Source organism: Podarcis bocagei (genome assembly GCF_964188305.1).
Source record: "Podarcis bocagei genome assembly, chromosome: 1".
NCBI lineage: Eukaryota > Metazoa > Chordata > Lepidosauria > Squamata > Lacertidae > Podarcis > Podarcis bocagei.
In genome coordinates, this window is record NC_138125.1 from 51,668,106 (window position 1) to 51,680,554 (window position 12,449).

The 12,449-nt window shown below is 43.6% G+C and overlaps 1 protein-coding gene and 1 long non-coding RNA gene across 5 annotated transcripts in view; one reads left to right on the plus strand and one right to left on the minus strand.

Moving 5' to 3' along the window:
* The window catches only part of SPI1 (Spi-1 proto-oncogene), a 30,306-nt gene that overhangs the window by 2,971 nt on the left and 14,886 nt on the right, over window positions 1-12,449 (plus strand). The gene's annotated exons all lie outside the window — the stretch shown is intronic.
* LOC308571765 overlaps window positions 3,303-12,449 on the minus strand; it is a 28,045-nt gene continuing 18,898 nt past the window's right edge. The window contains exon 3 of the long non-coding RNA XR_014001587.1: window positions 3,303-3,465. This is a non-coding gene — a long non-coding RNA (uncharacterized lncRNA). The remainder of the gene's footprint in view (window positions 3,466-12,449) is intronic.

The window sequence follows — 12,449 nt, forward strand, 5'->3', positions numbered from 1 at the left end:
ATATGATATAACTCTTTCCAGTTAAGTGTTACTAAAGTTGCAGCCCTATGGACACTTACCAGAAAGCAGGGCCAGCTCAAAGCATATCACCACTAGAGGCAGGACAGCAAATTACACTCTCCCCCAAGTCAAAGAAGTTAATAATACAGAAAGTTAAGAACATAAAACAAACCTGCTGGATCAGGCCAATGGCCCATCCAGTCCAGCATCATGTTCTCACAGTGGAAACAGCACTCGGCTCACCTGCAATTCCCAGCAACTGGTCTTCAGAGACATAATGCCTCTGACAGTGGAGGTAAAGCATAGGCATTGATCCCCTTATACAGTGGTACCTCTGGTTATGAACTTAATTCGTTCTGGAGGTCCATTCTTAACCTGAAACTGTTCTTAACCTGAGGTACCACTTTAGCTAATGGCGCCTCCCGCTGCCGCCGCATGATTTCTGTTCTCATCCTGAGGTAAAGTTCTTAATCTGAGGTACTACTTCCGGGTTAGCGGTGTCTGTAATCCGACGTGTTTGTAACCCGAGGTACCACTGTACTGCATGAATTTTTATAATCCTTTTTTTAAGCCATCCAAAATGGTGGCCACTACTGCCTTCTGGGAGAGCAAGTTCCATAGTAATTGCATGCTATGTGAAGAAGAGCTTTCTTTTATCTGTCATGAATCATCCTACATTCAGCATCATTGGATGTCTATGACTTCTAGTGTTGTGAGAAAGGGAGAAAAAGCTTCTTGACCGACTTTTTCCATGCTATGGGTGGCCAATTTATTTTTCATCTGAGGCAGAGAATTCCACAAGCACCTTTCCCTGGCAATAAAAATGAATGTGTCTGAAATCTTAAAAATTGCTATCCTTTCATGATATCCAGATGGTAGCTGCCCAACTTTGATCTTTGGTAGGTTTAACCCTGCTGGAAAGTAAGTTCTACTGAAGTCACTGTAACTTACTTCTGAGTAAAAATGCATACACTTGGACTGAGAGAGCTGTATGGCTGCCAAGACAGGTTTTATGATGTGCCATTACAATTTTTTAGCTCCCTCTAAAGATTAAGGATGTTTCTGTGCACTTCTTTAAATGTATTTTTGTTGTTGTTGTCATAGGGGTGTTTAAGTGGCTCTATGTGCACGTACGTGTAGAAATGTTATGAGAGATTTGTCAGTTTGCATAACTCCTCCTGGGCAGATACATTTTTAGAACCCTAAATATATGTCGAAACCTGTTCACAGATTTTCACTGGAAATGGGACGTGGGCAACCAATTTCCATGTAGTGCCATTTTGGCTAAAAGTTGGGAAACAAATGTAAGCAACAAATAAAACAAAGCATCTGAAAAAGCAAGCTATAGAGCTTGTTTCTGATTTTGCAATGAAACTCCTGTTTTGGTGCTAGTTGAGGGAACAAAAATCTTTTTCTTTTTATAACCGTTTCAGTCTTTAAAAAAGGGATGCATAAGAGAGCAAGGGCAAGGGAAGGCCCATAAATTGTTTTCCACAATCCCTAGTGTATCTTTTTTTGACGTAGATAAAGTACTACAGAAAAGGACAGGATAAAGCACTGAAGCTTCTTTGTGGGGGAGGGGAGGGATTTGACTCTTGCACCTTTAACAATTGAATGACAAGCTATACCTGCTGAAATCCCATCTTTTACACAACTATTAAAAGTGCAGGACCTCTGTCCTCTTTTTCACCTGGCCACCCTAGTCGCCAGTAACACATAGGTGCAAACCCTGCCTTTCCAAATTGTTGCAGCCCCAATAAAATGACAAGCTCCAAGCTTTCTGCCATAGAAATGCTAGGTTAATACTACAGCCCTAGTGTAAAGCAACCCCATGATATATGAGGGCAAGAGTGGTTTTGCGTATTCCACTGCCAGGTGGCTGACATGGCTGACACATACCCTTGTTGAAGTAGTGCAGATAATTTAGTTGACAGGAGTCTTCTGGGGTGGGTTCCTGCCTTTTCCAGGGATATTCCCCACACTCCCACTTTTATTAGGACATGAATATCTTCATTTCCCCAGGACAGCCCATCTATTTATCATTAGACCTTACGAGGGTCCTTTGCCACCCCACCTGTCAATGATTAGGGACAGGCTAAGTAAGTAAGGTGACTGGCCACAAGCCACACATTTTGAGGTACCATTAAACAGCAGTGACTAGTCAATAGGAACATAGGAAGCCGCCTTGTACTGAGTTAGTCCACTGGTCCACCTAGCTCACTAGTGGCTACACTGACTGGTAGCACCTCCAGGACTTCAGGAAGGAGTCTTCCCCAGCCCTACCTTGGGCTGGTAAAGGTAAAGGTAAAGGACCCCTGACAGTTAAGTCCAGTCGTGAACGACTCTGGGGTTGCAGCACTCATCTTGCTTTACTGGCCGAGGGAGCGGACGTTTGTCCGCAGACAGATTTTCCGGGTCATGTGGCCAGCATGACTAAGCCGCTTCTGGCGAAACCAGAGCAGTGCACGGAAACACCGTTCACCTCCCCACTGGAGTGGTACCTATTTATCTAGTTGCACTTTGACGTGCTTTCAAACTGCTAGGTTGGCAGGAGCAGGGACCGAGCAACGGGAGCTCACCCCATCGCAGGGATTCGAACCACCGACCTTTTGGTCGGCAAGCCCTAGGCACAGTGGTTTAGATCACAGCGCCACCCACTGCGCTGGTACATCCTCCTAATTATTTAAGTTTATGTAGTACTATATTTTAACACCACTGTATGTGACATTTGGCTTTCCCCTGTCAGGCACCAAAATGCCTTGGCCAGACTGTGGCTGGGTCACAAACCAGAGTAGTGGCTCAGTGTTAAAAAACAGTATTGCCAGCAAAGCTCCCCAGGCTTCTCTTCATCTGCCTTCTCATTTGTCTTCCACTGTTTAGTTAATAACTTATTTGTTCACTGGGGCTTTTAAAAAAACACCAAGCAGAAGTTGCTTCCCTTGTTCTGCTGCTATTTAAATGTTACCGTACTTATATATTTTTTAATTTTGCTTCAGTTTATTTTTTATTTTCCTTTATTTTATGTATTGTTTTTATTGCAGAGGTTAATGGTTGGTTGCTCGTTGCCCTTTGGCAACTTCTTGGGAAGATGATTTTGTACATATCATGCAAATGAAATCAAATTAATGTTTTTGGCTACGTGCTTCAGCACTTAATCCTACCTTTCCCTGATAAGATGTTTGGAAGTGCTGCTCATGCAGTCAATATCACAGGCACAAAATGTAAGACTTAGCAGGGAAGAAAGAAATCCAGGATGAATGATGAGAGGTGTGTATAATAAAGAACGTCAAGACGTCAGGGAGGCTGATATGCTCCGAGAAGGAACATTTAATATGATCTTCTAATCCTTTCTAAAAACCATACAGTTATTTTGTAATTCTTTCCAAGGAAATGAGGTTAGGTCTGTCCGTTAAACCAGCCTCAGCTGTGCATCACGGGGAGTCATGTTGGGTATTTCTGAATCATCTGCCAGAGAAAATTCATATCATAATTTAAAATAGCAAGATTAAACTGTGGTGCATTTATGGAGGAATTGGAATTGGCTGAATCTGGAGATGGACAAATCTCTCAAGTTCAGCTCTCCAAGTTTCTCATTTTTCAGTTTTTGATTCAGTTCTCAACATTTCTGCAACAATGTGTAATTTTAAATTCTTCATGAAAATTCATCAGCAAATCTTAGTGCGAATTTCTCCCAATAAACCTATTTTTGTATGCAGTTTTGACTAATATACAAATTTGTGCAAGCACTTTCCCCTAATATAATGCATTTTGTACTCTTCTTTCACTAATATATGCATTTTGTGCACACTTTATCCTGGTAAGGTAAAGGTAAAGGGACCCCTGACCATTAGGTCCAGTCGTGACCGACTCTGGGGTTGCGGCGCTCATCTCGCTTTATTGGCCAAGGGAGCCGGCGTACAGCTTCGGGGTCATGTGGCCAGCATGACTAAGCCATTTCTGGCAAACAAGAGCAGTGCACGGAAATGCTGTTTACCTTCCCGCCAGAGCAGTACCTATTTATCTATTTGCACTTTAACGTGCTTTCGAACTGCTAAGTTGGCAGGAGCAGGGACCGAACAACGGGAGCGCACCCCATCGCGGGGATTTGAACCGCTGACCTTCTGATTGGCAAGTCCTAGGCTCTGTGGTTTAACCCACAACGCCACCCGCGTCCCTACTTTATCCTGGTATATACACTTATTAGTGTATAATTATTATTATTCAGATTTGTTTCCTGGAGAACCTCATTACAAAATCTAAAGACGTGTGAATTTTGAATGGTAGTTGTGTTTCGGTTTGCATATTATTGTTATTTTAAATGGTAGGTTCACCTTTAGATGTGAACAGAATCAATTTTCTCCCCAGCTGTATCAGATGTTGCATAAGTCATATATTGTTGCCACTCACTGTCTCCCATAGTGATGATCTTGACTAACGTTCAGATTGTGCCCTAAAAAAATCTTCTATATTACAATTTCTCTCAATGCATAAGAACTGACCTGCAGACAAATGCTTTTTAAAAACATACAGTCACAAGTCATTGTCATAGCTATTGGGAGCAGGGAACTAGCTGGGGTTTTTTGCCCCAGATGAAGTCTCCAGAGGATCACCATTGAGGCTCCCAGCCTGTGTAAGCAAATCTGCATGGGTATGTGTACCAAATTGGGTATTTGGCCCGGGTAAAATAAAGCCTAGTTTCGCCTGTGCACAACATAATATGGGATTCCTGCCTGATAGTTTAAGGACTACCAACTTAGAATAGTGGTAGAACAACTAATGCAAAAAATAAAGTGAATCTGTACTATAATGATTTATGCACTGGTATGAATCTAGGAGATTTATGAAGCATGCAGTAGAGCTAATTCTGTGGGGAGGGGCTCAGAGCTCCTGAAAACAGGATTGACATCAAAATAATAACTCCATTTGTACATAAGAAAATAGGAGCCTAGGAAGAGACCTTCTGGATCAGACCAAAGGCCTATCTAGTCCAGCATTCAATTCTTGCAACCAGAAGTTTACTGTCTCCCTCACATTCCGCTGCAGAAAGTACTCATCATGATTAGCAGCCATTGAGAGCCTTTTCCTCCATAAATGTACCCAACAATCTTTTAAAGCCATCCATCATGGCGACTGTGTCTACAGTCTTGTATTCTTGTAGCTCTGTAATCTGGTGTATGAACCTAAAAGGCTCCTTCAGCAACAGCTAGGATGTTCTCACTGAATAACCTCCCAGCTTGCACTGTCATGGGGTTCCAGTATGAACTTTTTACAGAGTCACTTGCATTCCAATTTGTTTCCTTGCCAGAATGGCTGCTCGTGCTGTTAATAAGGCTTACAATGAAGGAAAGAAACCTACAAGATGGTTAAGCGTTTCACCTTAACTCTGCTTCTTAATTACAATAGGGTCATATGATTTACTTTACTGTTCGTCACAGTAATGTACTTTATGGGGGAAATACAAGCAGACCCCACCAAGACTAGAAATATAAGCAAAGAATCAGGGGGGTTAGAATGCAGGAAGCACAGTTGGTGCAACAGTTCAGAGCAAAAAACCACATCAAGCATTACTTTCTTTCTTTTTTTGCATTAGAGAAAGTAAAATCACATGGACTTTAAAAAACTATTATCACAATAGGATGCCTTCTAGATATATACTTTCTTGTGATCTGAATAAGAACTGAGATTTAGTTTATGGTAGGAGATGGCTGTTGATCTGAAAGGACCAAATACACAATAAATACATATTTGTATTTAATATGCATATTTTTTTAAAATGCAAATAGCCACTGGCAGGAGCCCGGCAGATAAATGTTTGAGACTGCAGCATATAGGGAGTGTTTAATTTTTTCCTGCCCTCTTGGTATTCAGATGAAAACTGATCTTCCAAAACTGCACTTGCATTGGGATGGAAGCTCACATGCATCTCTGTATGCAAGAACCCTGCTGAATCAGACCAAAGGTCTATTTAGTCAAGAATCCTGTTTTCTAACAGTAGTCAAACATGCCTCTTGGAAGTTGTGGCGGGACTATATTCTATCCCTATGTGTAAGCATAGGAAATGTTGTGGCACTTTGGGGAGAAGAGCCATAGCTGAGTGTCTCTGATCGCGATTTGTATGCAGGAAATCCTGGGTTCCACCCCTGCCAACTCCAGGTAGTTCTGGGAAAGACTGTTGCCTGAAGACTGGGATAGCTGCCTCCAGTTAAGAGGAGAAGAACCAATGGCCCAATCTGGTATAGGCCAGCTTCCTATATATTGTGAGAATGCCACAGAGCCCAGGTTGCACTCCACTGTGCCCCTCTTGTGTCTTGTGGAGTGTTGCCAGCTCTTCTCCAGTCTGGTAACTGGAGCCAAACCCTCCATAAGATACAGGAAGTTTCAAATATAGTGTAATATGCATAAAAGTGGCACCCAAAGGCTGCCCACCCACCAATGGTTTCAGAGGTATCATTTTCCAGGAGTCTAGATGTTCAGGGTGTGTGAACTCCTGCTGGTTCCTGCCTGTCCACCAGCTGGCACAGATATGGTCCTGTCAGCAAGGCCTTGTGCTGCCTTCGGGGTTTGTTTCCTCAGCTTGTTACAAGGTTGCCCAATGAGAAAACAGACTTTTCCCCAGCGCATTTCCTGAGCTCCTAGTGAAGGCGTGAGAAGCCTCCATCTGGATGAGCCCATAGTCCACAAAGACTGGCCACAAGACCAGAGAGAGGAAACAGCAGGCAACTTTCAGATCCCTTTCTGACTTACAGTTCTTTGAAACGCACATAGGCTTTTCTTTTCTTGGCATTATAAACACAAATGTTGAATGGAAAAAACCTAAGTGGGGACTTGCAGGAGGGTTTTCAGGGTGGACTTTTTATCACCCAACCTCTCCAGTTGTACCTATTTGATTGCCATTGCATCTGCTATCTAACTTCAGTGGTGAGTAGCACGTTCTTAGCATTTATTTGCAGGAGTTTACTGTCACATTCTTAGGCTGAAGGCGCCTCTTCTTGCACAAAAGGAGTGCGTGCTGCTGACCCACACCTGCAAAAACATGTGACTCACCAAGCCAAATACTGCAATGTACTGTGGTCCACCAGGTGTTAAGCAACCTTCCTGCTTACACAGTCTTAGTCAGACAGCATGGACAGGTGGTTTCTTGAGCTCCTTGTTGGGTGCTGTGCATGGACTGATGGCCTCTGTTCCTCTTGTTTGGTCATGATTTGTACATGCCCACTTTAGTGCCTGTCACTGCAGTCTGATTGAGCCACGGAGCTGTGAATAAAAATTCCACTTCAAAACTGCAGAAAAATGCTCAGGGCCTTTAAATAACTCCTTTCTCCTAGAATTACATAGTTACTTTGGACTGGAAGGCTGTAAATTAAGTTTCTGTTTTGGTTCTAAGACCATATGGTATCATTTTAAAGTATTAGACTGGTATATCACACTGAAATTACACAGAGAGTGCTAATGAGATCCACTTTTGTGATACCCCCAGAGGGCTCTTCTGAAAAATACCAGACACAGGTCAGTTGGAAGCTTATAGTTTCAAGGCATGAGCTGCTTACTCCATGTACAGAATGGCTTCTTCAAAACTGCTGCATACTTAGGAAGCCCAGCTGATCTTTCTATATTGAACAGGTTCTTACAAGCATCTTGTAGACAAAGTCTAGAAAAGCCATGTCAATGCCAGCCCTTGAGCATGCTGGCTGGGGTGAAAGGGACTGCAGTCAAGCAACTTGGAACACCTCTAGTTGTCCCTTTTATTGTGTGGGGGCGGACCATGTGGATCAGCCCCACCTCCCTGCAGAGGGGAAAGGTCATGGAAAAGTCTAGTTGCACCAGGAAGCGATCTGACCATGGCACTTCATTGTTATGCTGGAACTTAGTGTCAGATCACACGCGTCCACAGAGGTCAATACCAGATCTAAGGCATTTCCACGGCAATGAGTCAGGCCAAACTTATTCTGGGACAGCTTCATGGAGGCCTTGCTTTCCAGAAAGTCGTGAGCGGCCCCTTGTGAGGTTGTGTTGGCATAGATGTTCTAGAGCATGAGACATCATTCGCTAGGTGTTGTGGATTTAAATTCCTCTATCATATCATTGTAACTAACTGACAAAGCCAATTCTTGTTCAATGTACAAAATCATGAATGAAGGATGGTCAGGGTGGGTTAGACCAGTGTTTCCCAACCGGTGTTCCGCGGCACACGAGTGTGCCGTGAGACATCGGCTGGTGTGCCGCGAGATGCCTGGAGGGAGGCGGGCGAGTCGGGCGGCGAGAGGCGGGGCGGCGGCGGCGAGGAGAGGCCGCGCCTCCTGCTGCTGCCTGGCGCTCCTCCTCGCAGCCGGCAGCGCTGCCTGGGCGCCTCCGCGCGACTCTGCCTCGCTGGGTTTGGTCTCCCAGCAGAGACGGGTCACACGCGCACCTCCCTCCCTCCCTCAGCCTGCGCGGAGGGAGAGCCAGAGAGAGGCATCGCTCCTGCGCGGCGGGAGAGGGAGCAGCCGGAGCGATGCCCCAAACGAGCTGAATTCCGAGCGAGGGACTGAGGGGGGAGGGAAAAAACTTTCACTTTCGTGCGTCCCTCCCGGCGTGACGCTGCGCGCTGACGTCACGGGGCGGGGCTTTAATGGTGGTGTGCCGCGAGATTTTTTTTCAGTAAACAGGTGTGCCGTTGCCCAAAAAAGTTTGGGAAACACTGGGTTAGACAACAATGCAAACAAATAAGGACAAGAAAGAGGTAAAGAGGCAAAAAGCTAACAGAGCAACCACAATAAACAGGGTCAAGAAGCCAAAACAGGAGACCAGAGGCAGGGCATATCTGGATGAGGGTGGGATGGCTCCTCCCCCCTGTTTCATGCTATAAAAGCAGCCCCTCACCCACAAACAGTGGCAAGCAAAGCTCAGATGGAGACAGGGCCATCAGACAGACATAGACAAAAGGCAGAACAAAAAGGATGGAAAGAATCTGCAGCTGCCGCCTGTGCCACTTCCAGGGACAGCAGAAGATGCAGATCCATTCCAGCCTTTTTGTTCTGCCTGTGTCTTCTTCCCTGTGAGTCATGCTAGGTGAAGGAGCTGGGTTGCCGCTCCATACTCCGTCCTTCTCACCATGATTATCAGGTTGCTGTTGTTGTTGTTTTAAAAAAACTTTGTCAGATGGTCTAAGGCAGGGGTGCCCAAACTTTTTTCAAAGAGGGCCAAGATTTGATGAAGTGCACATGCGTGAGGGCTGACCAAAGTTGCTGAGCTTTTTTTAGGCCCCCAAAATGGACTTTGGACATGCCTGGTCTAAGGCCAGGGTGAAAATGTGTTTCTTCAGATGAAAACTACATAATGAGGATGCCAGACACACTTCTGTGGGGAGCAAATTCTACACCTTAGAGGCGATGACAGAGAATGCCCCCTCCTGGACTGCTACCCCCCCCAGCTTCTAAGGGTTGTAAAATGATCAAGGCGGGCCCCCTCTGCCTCCCTGAGCCTCTAAATGCTTATAGTTTCTTATTGATTGACAATTGGGTTGGGGGATGCACATCATGAGATTAAATTCCCCTTCCTACATGATACAGGGAGTTTCAAGAGGGAAGAAAGAGGAAAGAGCACTTTTCCCACCCTCTAGGACTTCCCCTTCCACACTACATAGAAATAAATCAAAAACTCAGATTCAGGGCTGACACTAACAGTCACAAACCTGAGTCCCAAACCCAAAACAGTCCCAAAACAGTCCCATACCAAGGCAGGAGAGGTTTCAGAGCAGGGGTAGGAAAAAAAGTATGTTCCCCCACTCTCTTTTCTAAAACTTTTTGCCCCTCTGCAAATATCCAACAGTCCTTCAAAATTGCTGTTCCACGATGACTGGATCCTGTTAGCATCTGGGAAGTACATTGATATATTTTGTGGTATTTTGTGGTTCCCCTTTGTGTGCATTTGCAATATCCTATCATTTTGTTAGCCTTTTATGTTACTGTATCTCCTTTTTAAATCTTTGCTTTTTAATAACTTATTTGGAGTGTCTATTGCTCCGACACACACATCCTTTTTTCAGCCTTTGTTCACTTGCCTTCTATGGAGAAATCTAGATATTGTCATCATCATCATTTATTTATTTTTATGCTGCCCATCTAACCGGGTTGCCCCAGCCACTCTAGACAGCTTCCAAGAAATTAAAACATCAAACTTCCCTATACAATCAGCACCGTCCAACGTTTTCTGTGTTTTCTCTGAAGTGTGGCAATTATTTTTCCGCACAATACAATTGCAGCACCAGCCTGTCCAGTGTGGGCAGGGAAAGATACATCTCAGGGCTTCTGTGCCTTTAATTTAATATCTCCTGTTTGCAGGTCTAACCTTGCAATTGCTTCTCCTGCAGAGGATTTCTTACAGATAGCTTCCTGTAATTACTCCAGAACACATTCCCAGAGGGGAGGCTTTGAAAACTGCTTTCTTCTCAGTATTCTCTTCTTGTTTTTCCTCACATAAAACAGAACTACACTGTAAAAAACACACAAAAACTTGACAAGGAAAGCAGTTATAAAGACCTCCCCTCTATATAAGAACAGAAATGACTTTGCTTCAAGTAACAGAGGTCATTCAAGAGCAAATGAGACCCTATTCTTCATTAATCCTACCCAGCCACAATCAATACCAACCATCAATCAATAGGAACTCTAAAACAGGCAGGACCTGCAGGAAACTGTCTTGTTTCAGGCTAGACTCAGACTGGTGAGGATCCACAGCAAGGTGTGCAGGCAGTCCAGAGACTGAGTATACAGCAAGCAGTGCAAGCAAAGTGAAGAGCCATCTCAGTCTGGCCACACAGAGGTAGTAGTTCAATCAAGGGCCCATAAACAGCAGGCCAAGCTAAGTGTCCAAGAGGAAGGCACAGGGTTGATGGGAATACAATGTTCCAGGTTACTCAAATGCTGGATCTGGACACATCAAAGAAGCGTTTCAGTTAAACACGTTGCAAACTTTGTATGAGAAATCAGGTTAGCAAAAACAGAACTCCATATTACCATCTGGTGCCACAGTGTTGGAATGCATAAACAACGCATATAAAGCACTTTTTCTTTGCCAGTGTAGCTGAATCCCAAGACTTGTATCGAGGCTTTTAAGACAGGGCCCAACCCAGAGCCCAGCTAAAGCCCAAGGTTTCTGCAGAAAGCCCTCCTTATGAGGAGAGCCCTACTCTTGAGGAGCCTTTTACTCACAAGGAGTCCTTCTCTGCAACTGAGCACTTCTCATTACTGTGAGGACCTCGGTGTGCCTCTTGAGATGCTATTGCTCTTGGGGGATATTCTGTCTCTGCTTCATAAGAGGAGGCATCTAATGTGAGCATGACAGGCAATGATCTTTGGCTGAATGGAATTTAGAAGTGAGCAAACATAACAGAGGGCGTGGGGGCATGGAGAAAGTCACTGCTGGATAATAAAACTCTAAAGTGTATTGCAGGGCCTCTGTTTTAATTTCACTCTCAATTTCGTAAAAGCAATGCCTCAGCAACTTTAAAGAGCTTTAACATGGGTGTAACCAAACTGCTATACAGACGCAGTATACACTGTTACTCATTGCATACGTAATACCAAATCTATTTATCTATTATTGTTTCTGGTGAGGGCTAAAGCCATAAATTGAAGATTTTTGCTGTATACCCAATGTGGGCATTTTATGCTATTCTTGTTTTCATAATTTGAAAGCTACAGTGTTTCCAGATCAGTAAAAAATGTCCTTAAAAAAACTTGTAGCAGGTAAATATAGAAATCAGTTTCATAATATTCACAATATTCCAAGCCTTTCTATAACTATTGAAAAATGCTACATTTCTGCATTCAGCTTCTAACTTTTAGTTTAGACTAATTTAGCAGCTCTAATAAAATTGCTCAATAAAGAAAGATTTTCCATTGCCAAGCATCTGAACAGTAATACTGTTGGGTTATTTCAAAATCTTTGTTGAATTCTGAACTAAGTCCATGCCAATTTTGCATGGACAAGATATTGCAATATTTAAAATGGAAAGAGAATTGGAGCATTGAAAAGAGAATTGCAGAAGAGCTAAAATTTTGTGGTAGTTACAAACATAAATCATATTACAAAACCATACACTGTTTGGGAATTGTGTCTTACTGGACAGAAAGTCCCAGAAAACACATACTGTGACAATTAGCTGTCTACAGAAGCACCAGGACCAAATTTCAAAATACTCAGAGAAATGCAGTGCACTGACTGAAGGATCAAATTTTCAATTGCAGAAAATGAAATGGTTTCATTCATCCATTCTTTTTGATTCTCTGCCATCTCAAAAATGTTTCCCCAAAAGTTGAAAGCCAGTTCGAATCCTATGTTTCTAAGAATGTCCTGTTTCCATGAAGTGAAAGATAACATGAGCTTTTTGCTGTTGTGTTCTGTTGGCATAAGAATAAGGAGATCGACAAATGCTCTGTCAAAACTGGGCTAGGACAATCCCCCAATAT